At 32.9% G+C, this 25829-nt stretch overlaps 1 pseudogene across 1 annotated transcript in view; it reads right to left on the bottom strand.

The window, feature by feature from the left end:
* Positions 1–8232: 8232 nt before the first annotated feature.
* Positions 8233–25829, bottom strand: part of LOC143226992 (uncharacterized) — a 42008-nt pseudogene continuing 24411 nt past the window's right edge. The window contains exons 6-13 of the transcript XR_013014821.1: positions 25209–25278; positions 23360–23517; positions 21261–21500; positions 19280–19376; positions 17377–17443; positions 14680–14981; positions 12679–12912; positions 8233–11658 (exon numbers count right to left, since the gene is read on the bottom strand). The product of XR_013014821.1 is annotated as an uncharacterized LOC143226992 (transcript). The remainder of the gene's footprint in view (positions 11659–12678; positions 12913–14679; positions 14982–17376; positions 17444–19279; positions 19377–21260; positions 21501–23359; positions 23518–25208; positions 25279–25829) is intronic.

Here is a 25829-nt window from a genome sequence, read left to right as displayed (position 1 = left end):
AATAAATTTGAATGAATATCACGTCAATATGCAAATAATTTTTATTACATGTTAACACCTGCGTATTATAGAAACATTTTAAAATCACCTTAAGTATTGTCGTTCTGTTATTCTTATAGAAAAATAATTTTATTAATAAATTTAAAATCACATTAGCACGTTACATAGTTTGAAACATATATATATAAAGGTTTAAGGTAAAAAGAAGTGCACTCATTCCTACATGTCTGATAGAAAGTGTCTTACTTTGGAAACTGAAAAGTGTATTCATGTGTGCTTACTTGTTTATTTAAGTTATTACTAATAAAACAGTTTTACTTCACTTCATGTTATATACACACATATATCGATTATTTGTTTTATATATTTAAACTAAACATTTCACATTACAGAGTAGCTTGTTAAGATTGTAAGAAAATCGTTGGTAAATAAAAACTTACACAGCTGAATGTAACGTTAGAACAGACAGACTTTATGTGTAATCATATACTTCAGAGAGTAATGATGAGGTGAAAACAAAACTAATCCGATTACAAAATATAAGTGGGTTTCACATGAGTCTCGGGGGAGGCCGAGGTTCATAAAGAGGGGTGGAAACACTGGATTGTTTTCTCCTACTGTATAAACAGGTGATCCATGAAATAACTAGTCTTAATAGTGCAATCAGTCTCAACAGAATGATTCATGCTCTTACCTCTAGTACAATTTACATATAGATTAAAAGTTTTACATATTTTCTACCACTTTCTATCATAAAAACAAAATGAAATGTATTTACCACTTTCTTTTCTTTTATTATTATTTTTTCGATTCTAGTTATTATTACTTCCAAGCATACGTTTTAATTAAAAACTGAGAAAAGTTGTTTTTTTTAATACATCACACAATTATTCATCTCTTTCTGTATTTTTTCAGCTACAATATCACGTCTAATAATTCATGTCATTAATTGAATAATGTTAGTGTTAATTATATTTTTAACTTAGTTTAGTAATATTCATTCTCAGTTTAAGTTCAAGCTTTCTGTTTCAGACGACTTAGATAATCTTTTTTGCATGCTCTAGTTGAAAAATTAGGGAAAGAACAGGCCCCGGCATGGCCAGGTGGGTTAAGGCGTCCGATTCGTAATCTGAGGGTCGCGGGTTTGAATTCCAGTCGCACCAAACATGCTCGCCGCTTCAGCCGTAGGAAAGTTATAATGTTTGGTCAATCCCACTATTCGTTGGTAAAAAAGTAGCCCAAGAGTTGGCGGTGGGTGGTGGTGACTAGCTGCTTTCCTCTAGTCTTACACTGCTAAATTAGGGACGGCTAGCGCAAATAGCCCTTGTGTAGCTTTGCGAGAAATTCAAAAACAAACAAGTTCAGGAATATAAATATTCTACAGTAAATAAAATTTTACCCTCTTGAATATCCATTACTTTTTTTGTTTAGTATCATACGACCAACTCTCCATTACTATATTTGAGGTATACAAGCTGACTCATGGACTAGAAAATAAATCTTTCTAGAGTATTTTCGATTCCCGCAGGATTTTTCTATCGCATAATATGTTCCATCCAATCAACCCACTATGGAAAGATTCCTTTATAACGAATTATTCTAAATGAAAAAGCACGTCTAGTAACGTGCAGATCAGGAAAAGTTTCAATCGATTACAATTTCATACAACCTGTCATGTGAAGTTAGGAATTCGATTATGTCAAATGCAACATAACCCTGTCAAAAATGGAATTTGAAGATCACTTTTCAGTGGTAGAACCGCAAACAACATCTTAGCAGATTAAATATAAACATTTAAAATAAAACATTTATATGTTAACTTCAAAACCTTCCTTAGGCCTTACATATTCTCTTTCGTTTTCACTGCTTTCGGTTCTTAGAATTACGAACTCACTTACCTTACAAATATCTGAAGTGTTAACATTATGAAAACATTTGTTTGTTTACTACGGAAACTTATTTAAACCTAACATATTCTCCTTTTCTTTCATTCATTGGTTTTTAGAATTACGAGCTCACTTAGTTTACAAAAATTTGAAGTGTCAACATTACGAAAACACTTGTCTGTTTAAATCGGAAACTTACATAACATATTTTCCTTTGCTTTCACTCATTGATTCTTAGAATTACGAACTTACTTGGAATTACAATAATCTGTTTGTTTGTTGAATTTCAAGAAAAGCTATTTGAAGATTTATTCAGTAAAAGATTATGGGGTGTCAAGATTACAATAATTAGCAATAAGTGTGAAAACTTAAAATGCTAACGTTGTTAGTTATCCAAAAACACAAAGTATGCTATGGAAAAACCAACTGATACGGATAATAAGGTCAGTTATCTAGATTTGTTTCACCTGAGGATACATTTACATTGCATCGAGTCCACTTTAGATATTTCTAATGTTTATGTGATTCAGTAGTCTTGCAGATATAGCTTAATAAAGACAAAAGTGTGTAGTTTTGTTTTCATTCGCTAGAGGGCTCTCGGTGACCACCCTCTATTTATGTTAATAAATCAAATGTTCGTTTTTCAAATAACCTGGTGGATAGGTGAATTACTTTTCTTTACAGAATGTAAGAAATAGTTAACTTCTCTTTTAAGGTGTTCAAAATGTTTCATCGTCAGTAATTTATTATTATTTTTCGTCACAGTTATCAATATATATTGGTAAATTTCAGGGTTTATAAAGCTGCTATTCAGGGTTCGATCTCTCAAGTGGGCACAGTACAGATGTCTGTTGTGTGTGTCTATGCACTAAAGCACATAGACCACAGTTGAGAGAAATAAAAAGTTAACCAATATAAAAACGAATCATGTTCTGACAGCTTCAATGTTTTATAACTTCGTATTTCGTGTGTGTTTCCAAACAAGTCTAAATATAGTTAAGGTACAAAGGTTTTTCTATAATATTTTCATGCTTTTAAAATCAATAGTTAGTCTCGGTGATTAAATATTAAATCTATCTGCATTTATTTCATACGACATTCAGTGACGTAGGGTTACTAGGGGTGATCTATTTTTTCCCATACGGAGCGATACTAAATTACGTCAATACAATTTTACCATTTAGTAAATAGGTTTATGTTTACTGAATTGCGTTTTAAAACCACATAAAAACACATTTACGTTAAATCTATCTAGGTATAAATAAAATAAAAACGTAGCTAAGTTGTCCTTAACATGGTGAAAATAAAATATGTTGGCTGGGCAGGTTTTCAGATATCGATCACTGTGGCTGTCCATTAATAGGTTCTGTTCAGAAAACGAGAGATGTCCATATCGAGTGACTCTCCAAGAAATTAAAAACACACACATAAAATCACACTGCGATATAGAGAAGCCAAGGAAGTTTAATTAATCAGTTTCTAATCAGGACAAAACTTAGGCTACAAACTGATAACCCTACAATGCATAGATGAGAACTTGGAAAGCTCAGGTCTTGTTGTGCGGTTTGATAATTTGTCTAAAAATATAAATATTATCTACTTAAATAAGCGTAGTTGTATTCCCGTGTACGTTCATGGAACGATAGCCTTCACTCCCATGAGTTCAATCGGCTTACTATTGTTGAAACATTTAATAGGTTTTTTAGTTGGGGTTTCTTTTTTCTCAGATAAATAGTTTAGGCTCTTAAGCCTAAGTTTAGTAACCAGAGAAACATACTGACAATAATCCTTATTGTAAATCTGTATTTTGACTTTCGTGTGCTGAACGTTCGTGTCATCTTCATGTGAAAAATGTTTCATTAAATTAACGTCGTTGTAGGGGTGTTTTTCAATTATTCCAGATATACTTAAAACACTAAAAATGTATCGCCATCTATCGGACAAATTAGTGTCAAATTGTAGCAACAAAGATAATGCATGTATTGAATTATTATCACTTCCACTCAAAGCAAGCTACCTATTTACTACAAAACGATACATTATTTATATTTTTGTAGAGTCTAATGTCAAGATTACACAATTAGCTATTTTACTTTCCTTGGAAGCATGTTAGTCAAACAACCTTAAACAATATTATATTAAATAGGTTAATGGTTAATATCTTTCGTTTTTCGCAATATGAACAAAATGAATTATAGCACATTCCTAATTAATAACAATGGATTTTGTTACCTATTTTATATAACTTACGTGCGTGTGTGTACGTACGTAACTATGTTATATTGATGGCAGGTAAAAAATGTTTTTGTTTTTCTTACCTTAAAGGGAAAGCAACCATGTGGCCAAAGTTTGGACATATACTATATCAAATATTTGAAATATAATCAATAATAGAAACTGAAGTTCAAATATATTGATAAAATCCATCATTTCGATATATATATTGACACAATTAAGAAGAAGAGAGAGTATGGCAAAGTATTATCAGGTCAGCGATAGCCACAAACAGAAATCAGCGAAATGAGGAATTTTGTTTTTTAGATTAAAGGGTCGCTAGACAGTGAGTTTACATTGGGTGGTTAAGGCACTCGACTCGTAATCTGAGGGTTGCGCGTTCAAATCCCAGTCACACCAAAATGCTCGCCCTTTCAGCCGTAGAAGCGTTATAATGTTGCGATCAATCCCACTATTCGTTGGTAAAAGAGTTGGCGATGGGTGATGATGACTGGCTGCTTTCCCTCTAGACTTACACTGCTAGACTAGGGACGACCAGCGTAGATAGCCCTCGTGTAGCTTTGCACGAAATTCAAAACAAACCAAACTTAATGCACAAGTCCATGCATTACGTTAAGTTGATAATAAATTAGTATTTGTAATGCTGCTTTGACTTTCCTTTTCAACTCGTATATTAAATGTTATCGTATAAGATCATAGAAATGCATTTTTTAAATGACGCACGTTGTGATAAAAATTATTTTCAATGCTAGAGCAACAGTTGGTATAACACTCAAAATTAGTACAGATTGTTTGTAATTAAGCACAATGGGCTTTCTGTGCTCTTTCCATCACGGGTATCGAAACCAGGTTTCTAGCGTTGTAGGTTCGAAGACATGCTACTATGTTACTGGAGAGAGAGGCCACTTGTACAGAACATAAGACCGCCCCAGTTACCACACCTTCGTATTAATCAGTATCAGAAAAGACATGGAGATGGGGCGTTCTCAGTTCAAGGATATTTAGACAAAATCTCCTAAACAGATTGAGGGGAAGAATCGGCAAAGACTCATGGATATTCCACGATTATCGTGCTGTTACTGTTCTCTGTCCATCACAAGTATCGAAACTCGGTTTCTAGCAGTACAAGATCGCAGCAGACATAACAGTGCTCCACCGGAAGGCACCACGATTAAAGAGAAAACGATTTTCTAACTTTTGTAAGTTATTTCTTCACTAGTCTTTTACGATTTCCTTTTTGTTGAAGTTTTAATGTTGGTTTGAAAGTCTGTCCTCATGAAAAAGCAAAAGGAACGCACGTGCGCACCGTTCCAAAAGGACACTGCCTCTCTAGTAATGACATTTTGTTTTTCTGTTTACGTTTATGTTCAAAAAAAGAATGCGAGGCTCTCCTGACTCAGCGATAACTCCGAGAACTTATCACCCTAAAAATCGGGTTTCCATCTTTTGAGGTAGGCACAGCTCAGATAGCCCACTGTACAGCCTTGAGCTTATCAACAACCAAACTAAACAATCACGGTTAAAAAATGTTCTTGAGAAATTGGAAACATATGTTACATCAAATATTTTAAAAAGAGTAAACCACCACTTTTCCTTTAAAAAAAAAACACGCTAAAATCAGGGGTTCGATTCTCCTCGGTGGACTCAGCAAATTGCCTGATGTGTCTTTGTTATAAAAAAAAAACACACACACACATTCTTTAAAAAAATAATTCTTGAAATTTGAGCTTTAGTTTGAGATTCTCTACTTACAACATTTTGTCAGGGTAATCTAGAATACTTAATTAGCACTAAGAACCCGAAATAATAAACTTAGACATCTTTAATAACGAATAAAGAACCCTACATTGTTTTTAATTTACATGAGTGACCTCCCTGTTTATATGATGACGTTGTGAAACTCAGATAATGAAGGTACTGATGTTCGTAATGTTCCTACAATACAGAGCAACCTATGTGATGAATATTTCGCTGTCGCTTTATGATTGGAAAAGGAAAATCGACGGTGATGATATGGTTGGTACAATTCATTCTTTGGAGGTTGTCGTTTGACATTTTTTATGAATAGGTATGCTGGTTCCAACTTACAATTACACAGTTGATATTATGTGGTTGGTACTGACGAAAATAAAGACAGTTGAAACCAATGTAGTTATTGTTTGTTTCAGAATAAATCGTTAGAAGTAAAATTACGTTCCAAAAAGCAAGTGTATAATCACTTTTTACCAGCCCTATTTGTGTATACGATAGAAACAAAAACGAGGAGTGAACGTGACAAGACAAAAAACAAACTGAATATATTATGTATCTCTTCACAGATACTTATGATCTTTAATGAAAGTCTGGTGTAATGTTGTACGTTTAGCTTGATAGACTGTGAGTCCACGGTTCGAATCCCGTTTGTTGGCTGATGGATGTTGAAGGAAAACTTCTCAACTATTATTTTATATGGCAGACACACAATGACTATATCATGAGGGTTAACCTCAATGCGTAAATTGCTCGGTTAACCTCAATTCCGAGTTCTGTTTTTTATAAACGCATGTCGAACACTTCATAGAAAATCGTCATAACTTTACTGACGTCACCATGTTGGTTTGGAGTTTTTTTACTGTTATTTTCACTGCAAAAATATTGACGCTAATAAGGAATGATAGCAATTACAAAGATGTTTACAGAAAGTTTAAAAAAAGGAAGTCCTTGATAAGGCCTAGTAGTCTCAAGTCTCAGTTTCTGCCCAGAATAGAAAATCAAAATGTTTAAGAGATCATTAATTAGTGAAGTGACATTCTTCTTGGTTGTCCAACATGCGATGATTAAGGTGACGTGACATTCTTCTTGGTTGTCCAACATGCGATGATTAAGGTGTACATCTAGGCCTTGTTTCGTAATTGATTTCCTACTAGATTGAAGCTTCAGATGTTTAATCTGGATCGCTGTTCAGGTCGTGCAATGACCTGAGAGAGTCACGTTCAATCTAGACCTTTTTTTCCTCCTTGGCTATTGTTATTTACAATTGTTATATGATAACTTACGAGAATTACTACATGAACAATGATAATATTTGTCCATATTACCCTCTTCTGGGCCTCGTCCACAAATTATAGCATTTTGTGCTATTTACAGCTTCCCTTAGTTTAACTGTATTATGCACTGTCCACATACGTTTTTATCTAGATCACAATAACAGAGACGTGTATAATATAAACATCCTATCATTACACTTATGATACGTTGGTTTAAGTGACGTTGGAAATTCTGGTTAACAATGACTTGTTTTATATGGTAAGCGACGCTTGTTTGTTGTGTTGAAGTTCTTACAAATTTTGCTCGAGAGCTACTGCCTTAGCCCTAAATTAAAAGTGACAGACTAGAGAGAAGGCATCTTGTCCACACCATATACCGCCAGCTCTTAGGCCTATTTTTTACCCACGAAGAGTGGGATTTACCATAAAGTTATAAAGTTTCTGCGACTGAAAGTGTAGGATCTGTGATGGGATTTGGTCCCACGACCCGCAGATTGATAACTAATCGCCCTAACCAACAAGCCATGTCAGGCCAATGAGCACTGTAATCCTTTTAAGACTTAACCTATGGATAAAGGTTGGTCAGACTAGACATAGCTAAGTCTATCAGTCCAAAGTTTCACGGGTCACGTCCAATTCCCACGACACACTCACACATACATAGTTTGGAGTTGAGTTCCACGATAAAAACAACAGTCAAATTCCACTATTTTAGAATATACAGGAGTATCCAATAGTCGACGACAGGCATTAATCCTAATATATTCCTTCAAGACAGATAGTCTTTGTTCTGCTGTGTACGAAATTTCTATTGATAAAAAAAACACACGAAGAGTTCTTTGTTTTGAAAAGAAAAACGGAATATACAACACTCAGCAACAAGAACACTTGGCTTGAACAATGTACTCAGCATCTTTATTTAACACACACGGCACTTTTTATGACGTCGTAATGCTGACGTCACGACTCGCTGATCACGTTGACAGCTCGTTGTCAGATAATTTATAAACCAGTCTGTACCGAGTATAAAGTAATTAACTACTGTCAGTTTAAAAAACAAATGAAATAAATAACGAATCATCGAGTTGTTGTACCATACGAAATTTTTAAATATTTATTTGTGATTAATATTTTATTTGCAATACATATACAACAACAAGAACTCACGTGAACTATTTTAAGAACATGCTAATTCTGGAAGATCGAGACACAAAAGCTATATTTAAAAGTAAACATACTACACACTGACAAACATTTGTTGTTTTAGTTCAGTCTCTGTAAGGTAAAAAAATAAAATATTTAGTTTATTTTGTTCTTTGTTATATTAGCCAATTCTTATAGTCGGTCTACCATAAATTAAGTGCATAAAAACATGGTTTCTAACTTTATTTTCAAATACGTCAGAGAGACAATAACAAAACCCAAGAACGAGTGTTTTTAACCTGAAGTTTCTTTGATATTATAGTAAGTGTGCTATCTGTTGTTGTGATATTCCATACAAAGATGCTATCTTATGATAAGCAAAAACAGAAAGAACACGTTTATAGACGAACAGTTTCTATTTACACACAAAATTCTGAATTCTCAAGCCATCATTTCGTTACATGAGCTATACAAATCAATATCCTTAAACCTCCATCACGACGAAGTTCACAGAAAATTCTGCTCATAACAATCGTGTAATGTTACTCATTTTTTAAGTACATGATAAATTAGCTGACTTCTGAAAAAAAAAAAACACTATCTTGGAACACTCAAGTTCAATTAGACATCTCATTCGTGACATAAAAAAAAACCTTTGAGAAATATAATCCTTCTTTCGAAAGATTTGTTTTTTTAATATCAGGATCTAACTGAAAATCAGACGACAGAAATTAATGGTTTAATTTGTAATTACTAGTTACAGTTTTGGTTTTTTTTATCATAATTCAAGCTTCGTTTCGTTATGTTTACATAAATAAAACTTGACTCTCTTATGAAGAACCGTTAATTGATTTTATAAACATTATTTATGAAATACGCAAGATATTAACTGCTGTTAAAATGCCAAATGATGTGATAATATGAGAAACACAAAACCATGATTCTTAAACATTCTTAATACAAATAAAATAATTATATAAATACTTATTTCAAACGCTAATGTTTGAACCCAGTAAACCCTGACAGTACACATAGTAAACTCTGATTATAAGTGTTATGCCACGTGACGTGAATCAACTTACATAACAGTTCAACAAAATAATGTCCAACCCAGGAAACAAAAAGAAATGTCTTTATATTACTACTTGTTTTTCTGCACATACCAGACCCAGAATTTCAGTGAGAATCGGACCCCCTACCATTACTGCACTAGTATTTACAAAGGTGTAGACACGGTAGTTTTTTTTAACAAAATATTAACAAGTTTATTAACTGGGTCATTACAATATTTTTTCATTAAGAAGTGTTATTAATTATTATAAGTCTCACATAAATATTTTAGTATGGCAAGATAATTAGTATTGAAGAATTGTATTTGTTTGTTTGTGCCAAGCTTCTCAATGACTATCAAAACTAGCCATTCAAGATTTTGAAGTGATACACCACAGGTGAAGCAGTAAGTCAGCACCACCTGCTCTTGGGCTATTCTTGTCCGGTCAAAGAGTGCCAACTGACTGTCCCTTTATAATGCATCCAAAGCCCTAAAAGTTTAGAGAGTAATTTGTTTTTGTGGTAAAGGGACACGAACAATTGACGTCCAGTCCATAGTCTAACATGATAACCACAGGGCCATGTTTGGCCCAGAAATTTTGTAATGATGTAAACAATGAGAAAAATCAGAAAAGATAGGATTAGGTAGTCAAAACTATAATTTCAGCAACAAAAGTGATACAAAACTGTAGATATGTAAGACATTTCACACACAATACTACAATTAGCTGTAAGTAATTTGTCATAAAACATTTATCTACACAAATAATTATTAAACTCTTACAATATCTGTAACTTAATGTATACAGGTCACACTAAGTATAAATAAAAAAAACAGCTGAATATGTATATAGTGATATTAGGTACAGCCAAGAACAAATATAGCTACAATGTGTCATTTATCAGTTCGACTCCAATCTTCAAGTTAGAATTTTGTAAAGGAAAATAAACACTTCATCCACTGAGTAGCAGTAATTTGTAGAGTGAACACATGCTACACATCTGTGCCAAATATCTCCATGTGGAAAACACTGCTTCAGTACTTCCACAGATTTACAAAACATGGTTTTAGAAATTGATTTCAGGAAAACCCCACATTCACCATCATTCTGCTGTGGTCAGATTACATAAACACAATGCTCTTATTGTGAGCACCGTATCATTCTAGAACATGCATACATTCTGAAGTAACATAAATTAATGTTCACTCGTGGACAGTTCAGTGAGGGCAAACGTTTCTGTACATCTTAAATCTTACTTCTGACCAAACTGTTATTTATATTCTCTTACAAACTGGAGTAGAATGACACAAAACATTACACCCATACTGCTTGAGAACCAACAAATTAACTTTATATGATGTTAAATAGAAATTTTTAAACCAGAATAATTCATGAAGTACAAATTAAGCATACAATACTTCAATAACTGCACATTGCACAAAATGCATCTACTACCATTTAAAGTGTGTATGTTACACATTAATTTACAAGTCTTAAAATGGTTACAGTGTCATGAACAGAACAATAAGAGTTGGACAGTGTAAACAAAAGCTGATATTAGCCTGAAAGCACAAAACGTATCACATAGCCTGGAAGCATTATAACGACATAAACCACGATACAAAAAAATAGAAGAAACATATTTTGGTTGGAAATTTATCAATATTCATTGTAGAATATTCAGAAAAAATGCAATTACCAAAGTCAGATCACAGTTTGGTTTAAAGAATAAATTGTGGTTTAACAAATCAGAGAAGTACTGTAACTTAGACAAGTGTAATACAAAATAAAGACTAAATCTAATTAACGCTCTGAGAAGAACCTACTCTGGAAGAGTGTTACAACTCTGCTGTGAAAGAAGAAGACGTGTGCTGGAACTGCTACCAGAACTGCTTCGGTTGCTTGCATTACTTGCTGGAGTACCAGGAAGAGACCAGTTGACTTCTTGGTGAAGCAGTAATGGGTGGCGTGTTGGGGAGGAAAGAACGTGCAAGTTTCCCGGGGTGGCCTCGGGTTTGTCTTCTTCGTCACTTTCAGGATTCTTCTTTTCTTTACATTCGACCTCTTTCAGTGGGTCTTCTTTAATAGTGTGAACTCTGTCATCACTGGAATTCCTGCTCACAGGCATGTGTGCAGTATGTCGAACACAGGAACCTCCACCTGTTTCTTTTATCGGACTTGAAAGCATTACAGATAATGGCAAATCTTCTGTCTGATTCATATCTAAGCTCGTGTCAGTTCCTTGGTCAACAAAAATGGTAGTTGTAGGGTCCTCAGGGGTATAGTAGTCAGAGTCATCACCACTAGGGGACACGTCTGTAAACATATAAGCATACGTGACGTGAAGAGTACGTCCCATTGCACGTCACAGCAATAATCCTTAAAACAAACAGAAAGCTAAACAATTTTTTAAACTGATTTTAATAAAACACTTTTAAATTATTTTTAACAACCAACTTGACAGTGAATTAAAACCCTTTAAGAAATACTATGAAACAGTGGTACATTTCAAATCTAGATACTTATAAATAATTATATCATCTTTCTCTCTGTCACAGTGAATTAAAACTCTCCCAACAATTCTCATCCTGAAAATTCTCTAAAACAAACAAGTTTAATTCATTGTTTTTCTAATAATTCCCTTTGAGCGAATAATAGCCTCTTCTACAGACCTAATTAACAGAATATTTGTTACTCGTAATATTCCTCGATTATGAGAAAATATGCAACAGTCCATTTTTAGAGAACTTTGACCTCATAAATAAATTCCACTTAAAATTGTACTTTTTCTCTCATGAGCAAAATAAGTTCCTTCAACCATAAGGATGAAAATAATTTAAATTTTAAAAACCTAGAAAAATAAATGTAAACAAATAGTAAGCTGCTTACATAATTATAAGTCATTCATTTGTATTTGTGTTTCTACAATGAAACATGTTTTTTAAACCTTTTGCTATGACCTTAATTGATAACATAAATAGCCAATATCAAAACTGAATGGCTCATTTCAATCAACTTTGTAATGTTTATATACCTTAAGTCATACCACTAACACTTTTAAACAAAATATGAATGAAACTTTAAAACCTTTCCAAATATTGATCTTTCTTTTACAGAAATTTTGATCAACTGGTAATAAAGGTAAAAAAAAAAAGATAGATTATACAAACAAGGGGTTGTTTTCAACATTTTAACAAATATACACTCCCTGCTGACTTATAAAAACACTATAACAGATATATAATAATCTATTTTGAAAAAAAATGCATTTTTTTAGCAGACTTGGAGATAATTATAACATTTGAGATAGAAGGACACACAATCTCATCACTTAACCTGTTCCTGTAGGGATGTTCTCAACCTTATCACACAAATGAAGAGAGTGAGGTGTGGACATGGACAGAGGGCAGTCTGACTGAGAAGGTTTAGCACCAGACACTACAGCTCCATCTACTGCACCAACGTTTCTGTTCAACGTTCCTCCATCTAGCAACGACCTTGTTTCACTTCCTTCCACCTCTCCCTGTAAAGTTAGCATCATATTAAAATACTTGCCATTAAAGACAGTGTCTCGTTATAACTTAATTCTCAGAAACAAATGACTGTTTCTAAGGTGTGAAGAGTAGAACAGAGATCAGGTACATCATTTCTTCTGGGTGTTTGTTAGCTACTAATTTTACACCTTCCATAACTGGTATATTCCAATAACACTTGTACATTTCCACAAGGCGTCTACACACAAACAATCACACCCTTTCTTGACGATATGTTACAAAGTCATAAATGTGTATTAATCTTTTTACTGAAACTTAAGTCTCAAGATGACGTGAAGGTGTTGGATTTCCTGGGAATGTAGCTCAGTGCCGGATCAAGACAATAGCAAAACCTAGGCACCTTCTGTTCATAAGCCCTTCCTTCCAGCCATACAAGTTAACACACAGATTAACTTTTAAGGAAAACTTTCATGGACCCATAGTTTTCGTGGGGCCTAGGCACTGTGCCTGATAAATAATCTGGCCCTGACATACCCCACAAAACAGATAAGATATGGAAACTATATATGATGGCTTGTAATAATTGAAACTATATGTGATACTACAGTAAGACTGACAAAAGAAATGTGACATTCCATGATCTTTTGTTGTCTTTCTTAAACATTCTCCCAAATTTCCAGTAAACAATCATATAGTATTGGAAGTACAGACAACTAGGTAACATAACACTAAGATGAGAAGAAATACATTTATGTTTCTTAAGTTTAGTTGTTTTCTTTCGTTGTCCAAGTTCAATTTATTTTTTTACTTTTGTAAACGTTTATGTATTTACTAAAATTTGGTTACCAATCAGCAATTCTATCTGAGTAACTTTGATTCAAAGTATTGTAACAACCTATGGTGGAATTTGGTAACTGAAAAAAAGAGCTTTGAGGTTCTTACAGATTCTATACATGAAATATAAGTCACAGAAGTATAAACAATTCCAAGGTACAAGAATCAAGACAACTCACAAATGTTACGCTTGTAGAATTCTCTGTTCATATATTGATATATTTAAGTATAATACAAAGTAACTTCCATTTTGTGGCATTTCCAAACATAATATATGTCACACAACTCTGCCACTTAGAACATATATCAAAATTTAAATAAAGAAATTAACACTGTTTACAATTAAAATTAACACACTATAAAACATCCACAACATAATTAAAATTAACACACGATAAAATATCTACAATATAATTAAAATTAATACACTATAAAATATCTACAATATAATTAAAATTAATACACTATAAAATATCTACAATATAATTAAAATTAATACACTATAAAATATCTACAATATAATTAAAATTAATACACTATAAAATATCTACAATATAATTAAAATTAATACACTATAAAATATCTACAATATAATTAAAATTAATAACTATAAAATATCTACAATATAATTAAAATTAATACACTATAAAATATCTACAATATAATTAAAATTAATACACTATAAAATATCTAAAATATAATTAAAATTAATACACTATAAAATATCTACAATATAATTAAAATTAATACACTATAAAATATCCACAATATAATTAAAATTAATACACTATAAAATATCCACAATATAATTAAAATTAATACACTATAAAATATCCACAATATAATTAAAATTAATACACTATAAAATATCCACAATATAATTAAAATTAATACACTATAAAACATCCACAACATAATTAAAATTAACACACGATAAAACATCCACAACATAATTAAAAATAATATACTATGAAACATCCACAATGTAATTAAAATTAAATTAATACACTAGCCATTTTTCTCTTTCCTCCTCCTATTTCATTCACAATCTGTACAGACTCTGCAAGAAGTCTAATTTTTTCAGGCCCTGATGACCTAGGTCCTTTTTTGTGGCGTCGTGCTTCCCCACGGCTTAGGGGCAAGGTGTCAGACTTGAGATGGATCTTGTCTGTAGGTGATAACGTTGTGGTGATAACCACTTCAGGAGTGGTAGGTCTGTCTAGTTGAGGAGGTTCACTTCCTGAATCTTCTTTGTCAGAGCCAGAACTCAACCCTGGGGCTCTCAGAGAAGTAGCACTACAAGACTCTAGCCTAAACATTATAAATAGGGTTACATTTTTTGTGTTGTTTATTTAAGACTATGAAAATATGGATCAAACACACATTGTACTTCTTATAAGCAAATATTGCATGACCCGAAACCTTCTTTGTAACATGGATATGAATTTTCTACTTTTTATCACATTGATATAACTTAAATTTATAACTTTACTTTGTCTTAAAAACACTTCTGTAACTACAAGTATCACTTTATATAACACTCAGTGTTGACTTCTGTCTTTATGAAACTTACACAGTAGCAAAAAGATAAAAACACTTCTGTAACTACAAGTATCACTTTTTATAACACTCAGTGTTGACTTTTGTCTTTCTAAAACTTACACAGTAGCAAAAAGATAAAAACACTTCTGTAACTACAAGTATCACTTTATATAACACTCAGTGTTGACTTCTGTCTTTCTAAAACTTACACAGTAGCAAAAAGATAAAAACACTTCTGTAACTACAAGTATCACTTTTTATAACACTCAGTGTTGACTTCTGTCTTTCTAAAACTTACACAGTAGCAAAAAGATAAAACACTTCTGTAACTACAAGTATCACTTTTATAACACTCAGTGTTGACTTCTGTCTTTCTAAAACTTACACAGTAGCAAAAAGATAAAAACACTTCTGTAACTACAAGTATCACTTTTTATAACACTCAGTGTTGACTTCTGTCTTTATGAAACTTACACAGTAGCAAAAAGATAAAAACACTTCTGTAACTACAAGTATCACTTTTTATAACACTCAGTGTTGACTTCTGTCTTTATGAAACTTACACAGTAGCAAAAAGATAAAAACACTTCTGTAACTACAAGTATCACTTTATATAACACTCAGTGTTGACTTTTGTCTTCCTGAAACTTACACAGTAAAAAAAAACTTTATAACTGCAAGTGGCATTTTTTTATAACACTCAGTGTTGACGTCTTTCAATAAACTGATAAGTGTTTAGTAATTTACCTTCCAAGAAACTTTGTGTACTTATAATTAAATCCAGAAAGAAAATTACGTGAATGCCACCATTGAGAAAACGTTAAAAAACCTAGTGTCTCGAATCTTTAAAACAAGGTCACACTAACAATATCCCCATTCTGATCTGAAGAAATATTTTATCATTATTTATTTTACATTCAGATCAGTTTTGAATATTAATTATAAATGTATTTGGTTTCATTAGAACAAATATAGAGCAGGTAGTAGCCAGTGTATCAATAAATATGACAAGATAAAATTTTGTTTCTCAATAAAAGATTTAATCGAAAGAATAACATTTTTGTACTACTTACTTTATAACTTATATTCCTTTAACAAACATTATACATTTTTAAATGGTTTGGAAGGTAGCTGAAAATCCCTCTTGTGCAGTATAATCAATTATTACTGTCAATGACTTACGAACAAAACAAGCAGGTTCTACAGATCAGTAATAAACATTATTCCAATCATGAATAGACCTTTGATACTCTGTTCTTTTAAAGAGCAAACTACGTCATAAAATAAAAACTTCTAAGATTTATAATCCACTGATTCAGAAGCAGGGTACCCTTGACATTTTTGGCCATAATCCCAATATCCCATGAGGTTTGACCAACTTTGAAGATTCAGGTTAATCCCAGATTGAAATACTGAGCTACGTGCATAAAATAATCTTTAATAATAATAATAATGAGTATTATATATTAATTATACAAAGTTTTGCTTGTATTGGGATAGGAAATTAATGTTATTACAGCTACTGGCTTTTGTGTGTCTGTGTTTCTATACTCTTTCTTTGATGTTAGTTTCACAAACAATACTTAGTAAAATGTTTAATACGTAATGTATTTGTATGTGAAACTAACATCAAAGAAAGAATATAGAAACACACACACACAGTAAGTAGCTGTACTAATATCAACTCCCTTTCCCTTAAAGAGCATTACACCAATGTAAGCAAAACTTTGTATAATTAATATATATAATCCTCATTAGCAATATCTGGTAACCAATGAAAGATATTAAAAACACAAAAAAATTTAGAGTAGATTCACACGTGACAAATTACTAGAACGTGTGTTAGTTACTGTTTAACTACAGTCAAATAGAACGATCTAGCAACAGTAATTAAACAACTGTAAAAATGTTTATACTTTAATTAAAATAACCAAGTTAATAATGCTTACAACACACACTATAAACTGTGTCTAACACGACTAATTTGACTTTAACTAACTAGACTTTAAATAAAAAGATACGATACGATACGACCCCAGCGAACTAATGGTTAATGTCACACATAGCTAAACAAATTAGGAATGAAAAAATTTTACAGTAAAAAGAAATTTCAAAAACTTTTAAGCTGTAAAACCAAACAAATGTTATTATGGGTTAGTTTTACCTGTCTAAACTTCTAGATTTTGTTGAACCATCTGGGCTGTGAGTGTTCAGTGAAAAGGGTGGATGAACTACATTTGAAATTGAAAATTATAATTAAAATACTGTAGAAGAGATAAATATAAAAAGAATCATAAAATACAACTGAACAAGACAAGAATCATCTCCGAACAGTACTGTACGAGAAAAGTTCTATCAACAAAAACAGATGAGACTGGTGTACAGCTTAAATAGTAATACATCACACGAGACTGGTGTACAGCCTAAACAGTAACACATCACACGAGACTGGTGTACAGCTTAAACAGTAACACATCACACGAGACTGGTGTACAGCTTAAACAGTAACACATCACACGAGACTGGTGTACAGCTTAAACAGTAACACATCACACGAGACTGGTGTACAGCTTAAACAGTAAACATCACCACACGAGACTGGTGTACAGCAAACAGTAACACATCACACCAGACTGGTGTACAGCAAACAGTAACACATCACACGAGACTGGTGTACAGCTTAAACAGTAACACATCACACGAGGACTGGTGTACAGCAAACAGTAACACATCACACGAGACTGGTGTACAGCAAACAGTAACACATCACACGAGACTGGTGTACAGCAAACAGTAACACATCACACGAGACTGGTGTACAGCAAACAGTAACACATCACACGAGACTGGTGTACAGCAAACAGTAACACATCACACGAGACTAGTATCCAGCTTAAACAGTAACACATTACACGAGACTGGTGTACAGCAAACAGTAACACATTACGCAGACTGGTGTACAGCAAACAGTAACACATTACACGAGACTGGTGTACAGCAAACAGTAACACATCGCCGCGAGACTGGTGTACAGCAAACAGTAACACATCACACGAGACTGGTGTACAGCTTAAACAGTAACACATCACGCGGACTGGTGTACAGCAAACAGTAACACATTACACGCGGACTGGTGTACAGCTTAAACAGTAACACATTACCGCGAGACTGGTGTACAGCTTAAACAGTAACACATCACACGAGACTGGTGTACAGCAAACAGTAACACATCACCGCGAGGACTGGTGTACAGCAAACAGTAACACATCACCGCGAGACTGGTGTACAGCTTAAACAGTAACACATCACACGAGACTGGTGTACAGCTTAAACAGTAACACATCACACGAGACTGGTGTACAGCTTAAACAGTAACACATCACACGAGACTGGTGTACAGCTTAAACAGTAACACATCACACGAGACTGGTGTACAGCTTAAACAGTAACACATCACACGAGACTGGTGTACAGCTTAAACAGTAACACATCACACGCAGACTGGTGTACAGCAAACAGTAACACATCACACGAGACTAGTATCCAGCTTAAACAGTAACACATTACACGAGACTGGTGTACAGCTTAAACAGTAACACATTACACGAGACTGGTGTACAGCTTAAACAGTAACACATTACACGAGACTGGTGTACAGCTTAAACAGTAACACATCGCACGAGACTGGTGTACAGCTTAAACAGTAACACATCACACGAGACTGGTGTACAGCTTAAACAGTAACACATTACACGAGACTGGTGTACAGCTTAAACAGTAACACATTACATGAGACTGGTGTACAGCTTAAACAGTAACACATCACCTGGAACCTCAAACGTTTGATTGAATCAATCTTCAAAGAAGTTTGTTACATTTGTTTACAACCATTCGTACTTATACATTGATGGAAAAGATCACTTTTATCTAACTTGTGTGAATATCAGGTGTTTTTTTATTGCAGCTACGACATAAGATAAAACCATAATATAGTAGGAATGAACATTTACATTTAGAAAACTGTAATAATATAGATTCTTCTGTCAATAAGGAGGTATAATACTCACTAACTGATGGTGGATGTGGAGCTGAAGACTGGTGGGGGCCATTAAGAGCTTCGAGCAAAGACACTGGTTCGTAACCAACAGGAACATCTTGCGTTGTCTACATGAATAAAAAGCCTTGCTCAGTTTCATGATGTCTCAGAACTGAGTGCTGTCTTAATACTTTTGTTCTTAAGCTCACTTTGCTCAGTTTCATGATGTCTCAGAACTGAGTGCTGTCTTAATACTTTTGTTCTTAAGCTCACTTTGCTCAGTTTCATGATGTCTCAGAACTGAGTGCTGTCTTAATACTTTTGTTCTTAAGCTCACTTTGCTCAGTTTCATGATGTCTCAGAACTGATTTCTGTCTTAATACTTTTGTTCTTAAGCTCACTTTTCATTCATCTTTAATGTTATGAATGCACGTGGAAAATTGTAGGCTTACATTTGATTTGCAAGTTCCATGAGTGATCTCTTCAAGAACATACTACACCACACATTCACCACCCAACATATAAACAGACAAAATAAAGTTTAAAGCATCTCAAGATAGTCTTGCATAATTTCTACAGTAGTTACAGATCAGTTAGTTTGCATAAATGTTACGAAGCATAATTAACTGGTGGTGCTATGTCATTATATACAGCAGTAATTAATCTGTATCATTATCTATAAAACTTGTTAATTGGTTATGTAGTTCTTTAACGTCAATATTGGATGTTATGTATCACAATAAGTCATTAACTGGTTGTATTATATAGTTCTCTATCATTAACACTGGTGCTTCTACAACATTATCTATAGCATTCGATAAATAGTTGTAATTATTAGGTGTAATTTTTTACAGTTGTCAGTAATCAGTTGTAATTTTATTTATTTTATTGAAAAAGGGAAAATTGCATAATTTTCAACATGATGGTTTACTGTTAAATGCATGAGGAAAAACCGTCTCATCAGTCTGCATGTGAATCTATTCCACCAAAAGAAGAAGTTAACTATCGTAAATGTTGGCTAATCTGATCAAAACAGGTCGGGGTTTCCTGTCACATAAAATATATGTTTCTGATAAACACTAGGCTGGTGGATTCCAATTAGCATGTGCTTTGTTAAATAAGTTCTTCAACATTCCCTGTGTAACAAATCTGTTAAATCTGGATGGATATTATCTTCTTTTCTGATAAGCACATACCCTGTATTCATTAACATTTCTGCTTAATAAAAATCCACACAAAACTCTTAGAACTAATTACACAAGATGACTACAAAGACATTGGAAGTGTAATAGGTACAGATAAGAAATGTTGTTCTTTCGTAAGATATACGTACATGTGGGTAAACTTTTCCACGAGGATACCCACAGTAACTTCCTCTTTAATTAAGATAAATGTACATGCAATTGTTTTGCAAATTAGTTTTACCTTTTAGTCATAGCAAGCTGTCTACTTAGAATAAAACTAAAAATTAATCTGGTAATGAACATAGTTAATTAAATATTATTTTAATTTTCATGGTTATAAAGATTAGAATGCATCTTTTAATCAATGTTAGTAATGTTTTCGTCCATAATCCCAATAATATCTCACAAGGTTTGGCCACCTGAGGATATTTAAGTGTATCCTAAATACATGTTGTGCTAAGATGTATAAAATAATAAAGTTCTTGTTATGCAATATATGTGTATGAACATTTTTTTCACCTGTGATACGACCACACTTAGTAAACATTTTAATGACATACATACTTCCTGTAAAATTATGTCAAGATCCATAGTAGTTCATTACACAGAGTACGTTGTTCAAGCTGAAGAGAGAGACAATACAAACAGAAAGATAAAAATAACATTATTACTGTTTTAAAATAGAATATAACATGAACTTCCCATGAACCACATAGCTTTAACACAACTGATATTACAAAAAGAAATGTACATGTTGGTGGTTTCAAGTTATATCATCCCAAAATTACCAAAATCTGATAAAAAAGAAAATTCTTGGTAATATCACACCTGATTATCTCCTCCTAACTGGGATATTCCTGACACAGCTTTTCTGACAGCTCGTATCTGAAGTAAAGCACGAAACGGAGATCGACAGATAGGGCAGTTGTTGGCTTGGTAACGCAAAGAATCGGCACAACTGTTGCATAAACACAGATGACGACACGGAAGGATGAGTGTGTCACGGGAATCACTCATACAAATAACACATTCAGATCCATTATCCTCTATCTCGTCTTCATTAGCTTCCTGAGAATTAGATAAAGTAACCTCCATGGCAGTCTTAATGACTAACTATTAAATAATAATTTATTTAAATCAAAAATAACTCATGGCACAGTTTAATTATCTTGACTATCAAAATACTCAACAACTATACCAAGTTTTTACACTATTTTATTGTCCTTACTAACAAAGATACCCGAATTTGCTTGGGTTATCAGGTTGATTTACTTTAGATGACTATGTCAGTGTGTGTTTTCTGAACCCAGTTTGGCATAAAAGTATAACTCATATATTTTTCTTACTCCTGTACAGGATATTTATAATGGTAACCTTTGCTCTGACTTGTTCTCTGATTTCATACTTAAATAAAAAAAAACCTCTTTAATTAATGGAACCTCTAAATTAGTAAAAAAAAAACGTTTTCTTCAATTTTGTAGTTTACACTTTCAGCACATAACCTCTTAACAACAGTATTAATTTACACTTTTATTGCTAAGCTACACAATACAAAAGCCATTGCTGGAACACTGTTACCCAAATGCACTGGCTTTTCTATATATTAGAAGTTGTTATATAAGGAACCACTTCTCTTCTATGTGTTTTTCAATAGACTGCCTCATTAAAAACATGTACACATGCATATCTGTCTGCCTCTTACTTCTATTTCTATTCTGTCTTTCTGCAATTTCTATTTGCAATGTTTTTTTTTTTTTGCTAGCTTGCCTCATTAAAAAGATGTGCAAGCACTCTCACATCTTGATAAATAATAATACCCAAATGTATACCCTCAGGGTCCACTTAGCGAGAATGCAAAGTTTCAGATTTGTAGATTCTTTCCTCTTGAAGTTTTGGCAGTCACATAAATAGACACTCCTCTTTTACTTTTTGCAGATTAGAAAAGTCAGTAGTTTAACTATTCATCTTTTCTACTACAGTTTATTTCATTAACTAATTAAATATACAAAAATATATTTTTCTTTAAATTTCACACAAAACTATTCATAAGTTATTTCCACTAGCCTTCTCTACTTTTAAGACAGTGAGTTTAAAAACCCATCAAAATGCTCCCAAAGCTAAGAAGGTGATCATATTAATGACCAAACTGAATCTCACCACCCAAAGAGTGATAGTAAAGTGCCCTAACCATCAGAACACACACCAAGCCATCAGTAATACAAAACCATATTATCTTGCAACTACTTTTTCCCATTTAAGAGGCACTCAATCCATCAAACCCCTTTATATTACAGAATAATTAAAATAAAAAAGTGTATTTTAAACACCACAAAATGATCTTTGTGCTGTTTATAGACATTGTAACACTTAACAACTGTATAAACACAAATTTACAAAATATGAAAACAAGTACCCCAATTAGTTCCTACATATAGTAGTATACCCTTGAAAATGATGTAGTTGGTTCATCAAAACTAGTAGGGGTAATATTCTTCATATTTGTCTAAAGTTGTATTTGTTTTTGTTTTACTTAATTTGTGTTTATAAAGTTGTTAATTTTCACAACAAACTTTGTTTTGGTTTTAATTTTGTGCAAAGCCACATTAGGACTACCTACATAAGCCAATTGCTAATTTTGCAGTGAAAGACAACAGGAGAGGCAGTCAGTCACCACCACTTGGGCTATGCTACTCTTTTACCAGTTAATGCTAAGATTAACCATCACATTACAACTCCCTGACAGCTGAAAGGGTGAGAATATTTGGTGGGACAGGGATTTGGATCCATGGCCTGCAAATTGCAAGTCAAGTGCCCTAACAAACTGACCATGCCAAGACACCCTAAAAATATTATAATATCATTATACTTATTCTTGTCCAGAATGTCAAAGTTTGTACAAGTGACTTTATAACTTTTGAATGACCTACCTTTGACTGATTGAGACTTTTGTTTTCAATTCCATAAATCTCTTGCATCAGGTAGCAAAGTCCATCAACAAATAATTTTTGCTTCAAAGGTTTTAATGAATACGTGTTGTCAGAATACTTTTCTACAACTGCTATTAACGTGTGAGACTGATACGGTTCTGAAAAATAAGAGATTCAGACAATTAAATATAGTATTACTTTCAGATGAGAATGAACCTTCTTTTATAACAATCTTTAGCTAAATGTTCAGAACTTATATTCTTTAGAATAAGTGTTTTTCATTCTGTTTATTTGTACAGCCTGTATTACTTATAGTAAATACTAAGTTACAACCCTAAGAAATATGTTTAAATATATTTAAATCTCCTGATTGAAATGAACTGAAATATATAAACTCTTTAGCATACGTTAATTCATAACAGACTTACAAAACAGAAATAAAAAATTCACCAAGTACAAATGGATCTACATTAAATGACTGAAGCACAGTAATATTGAAAACTGGCTATAACAGTCTTTATGACTGTAATACATAAACAAAGATTAACACATCCAGTGCAGCTGCAATGTATATTTTCCAGCGAACTGGGAAATACATAACCGAGATGTAGTCTAAGCTGTAAGCTAAGACTAAACTGTATTTCCTGCACTAGTCTTATAGAAATAGAAGTTGTATATACGTCCCAGCTGTAAACTATGACTAAGTTGTATTTCCTGCACTAATCTTATAGAAATAGAAGTTGTATATACGTCCCAGCTGTAAGCTAAGACTAAACTGTATTTCCTGCACTAGTCTTATAGAAATAGAAGTTGTATATACGTCCCAGCTGTAAACTAAGACTAAACTGTATTTCCTGCACTAGTCTTATAGAAATAGAAGTTGTATATACGTCCCAGCTGTAAGCCAAGACTAAACTGTATTTCCTGCACTAGTCTTATAGAAATAGAAGTTGTATATACGTCCCAGCTGTAAGCCAAGACTAAACTGTATTTCCTGCACTAGTCTTATAGAAATAGAAGTTGTATATACGTCCCAGCTGTAAGCTAAGACTAAACTGTATTTCCTGCACTAGTCTTATAGAAATAGAAGTTGTATATACGTCCCAGCTGTAAACTATGACTAAGTTGTATTTCCTGCACTAATCTTATAGAAATAGAAGTTGTATATACGTCCCAGCTGTAAACTATGACTAAGTTGTATTTCCTGCACTAGTCTTATAGAAATAGAAGTTGTATATACGTCCCAGCTGTAAGCTAAGACTAAACTGTATTTCCTGCACTAGTCTTATAGAAATAGAAGTTGTATATACGTCCCAGTTGTAAGCTAAGACTAAACTGTATTTCCTGCACTAGTCTTATAGAAATAGAAGTTGTATATACGTCCCAGCTGTAAGCTAAGACTAAACTGTATTTCCTGCACTAGTCTTATAGAAATAGAAGTTGTATATACGTCCCAGCTGTAAACTATGACTAAGTTGTATTTCCCGCACTAATCTTATATAAATAGAAGTTGTATATACGTCCCAGCTGTAAGCTAAGACTAAACTGTATTTCCTGCACTAGTCTTATGGAAATAGAAGTTGTATATATGTCCCAGTTGTAAGCTAAGACTAAACTGTATTTCCTGCACTAGTCTTATAGAAATAGAAGTTGTATATACGTCCCAGCTGTAAGCTAAGACTAAACTGTATTTCCTGCACTAGTCTTTTAGAAATAGAAGTTGTATATATGTCCCAGTTGTAAGCTAAGACTAAACTGTATTTCCTGCACTAGTCTTATATAAATAGAAGTTGTGAAACTGCTGCCATAAGTTTATTCTATTGAACATTTTAAATGACCTAATACTCACCTTCACCTTCTTCAACAACACACTGAACTACTACAGGAAGAAATATCTCGTCTTCAAATCTGCAGTTCAACTGTAAAAATAACAGTATGTCTTTATACTCACGTAAAACAGTTCTAAAAATTATGAATTACAGAAAGTCCCTAATACTGTTGTTTTGCTTAAAGCAACAATGTTCACAGACTTTGTTACACAGTTGAAATATAACACACATATCTTGTTACATTGAAATCACTGTTTATAGAATTCTATATTTCAATATTTTTTTTAAATCAGGAAACTGCAAATGTAGAGTAAGAATTATGTAGTTCAGTTACCAACAAAAATCAAACTCAAATTTACAACATGGATTCATCTATTATGTATAACAAATTCAGATATTCTTTTCTCAACATTCATTCTGTTTCTTCAGTATTAAACTAGTCAATATGTTCAACACAGAGATTACTTTTCTTATTACAACATAAAAATAAACTGAATATATATATATTTATCAAATAAATCTTCTCCCATAAAGTTAACTTAGCACCAAAATCATAAAAAGACAAGTTTGTAGAAGACCACAAGTATTAATATAGAGACATAGCACATATAAATCCCAGTTATTAATATTAACAACTACTA

The sequence above is a fragment of the Tachypleus tridentatus genome, chromosome 9 (genome assembly GCF_004210375.1).
Source record: "Tachypleus tridentatus isolate NWPU-2018 chromosome 9, ASM421037v1, whole genome shotgun sequence".
NCBI classification, from domain to species: domain Eukaryota; kingdom Metazoa; phylum Arthropoda; class Merostomata; order Xiphosura; family Limulidae; genus Tachypleus; species Tachypleus tridentatus.
The sequence above is the reverse complement of the archived record's forward strand: the minus strand, read 5'-3'. Positions and strand labels throughout refer to the sequence as shown.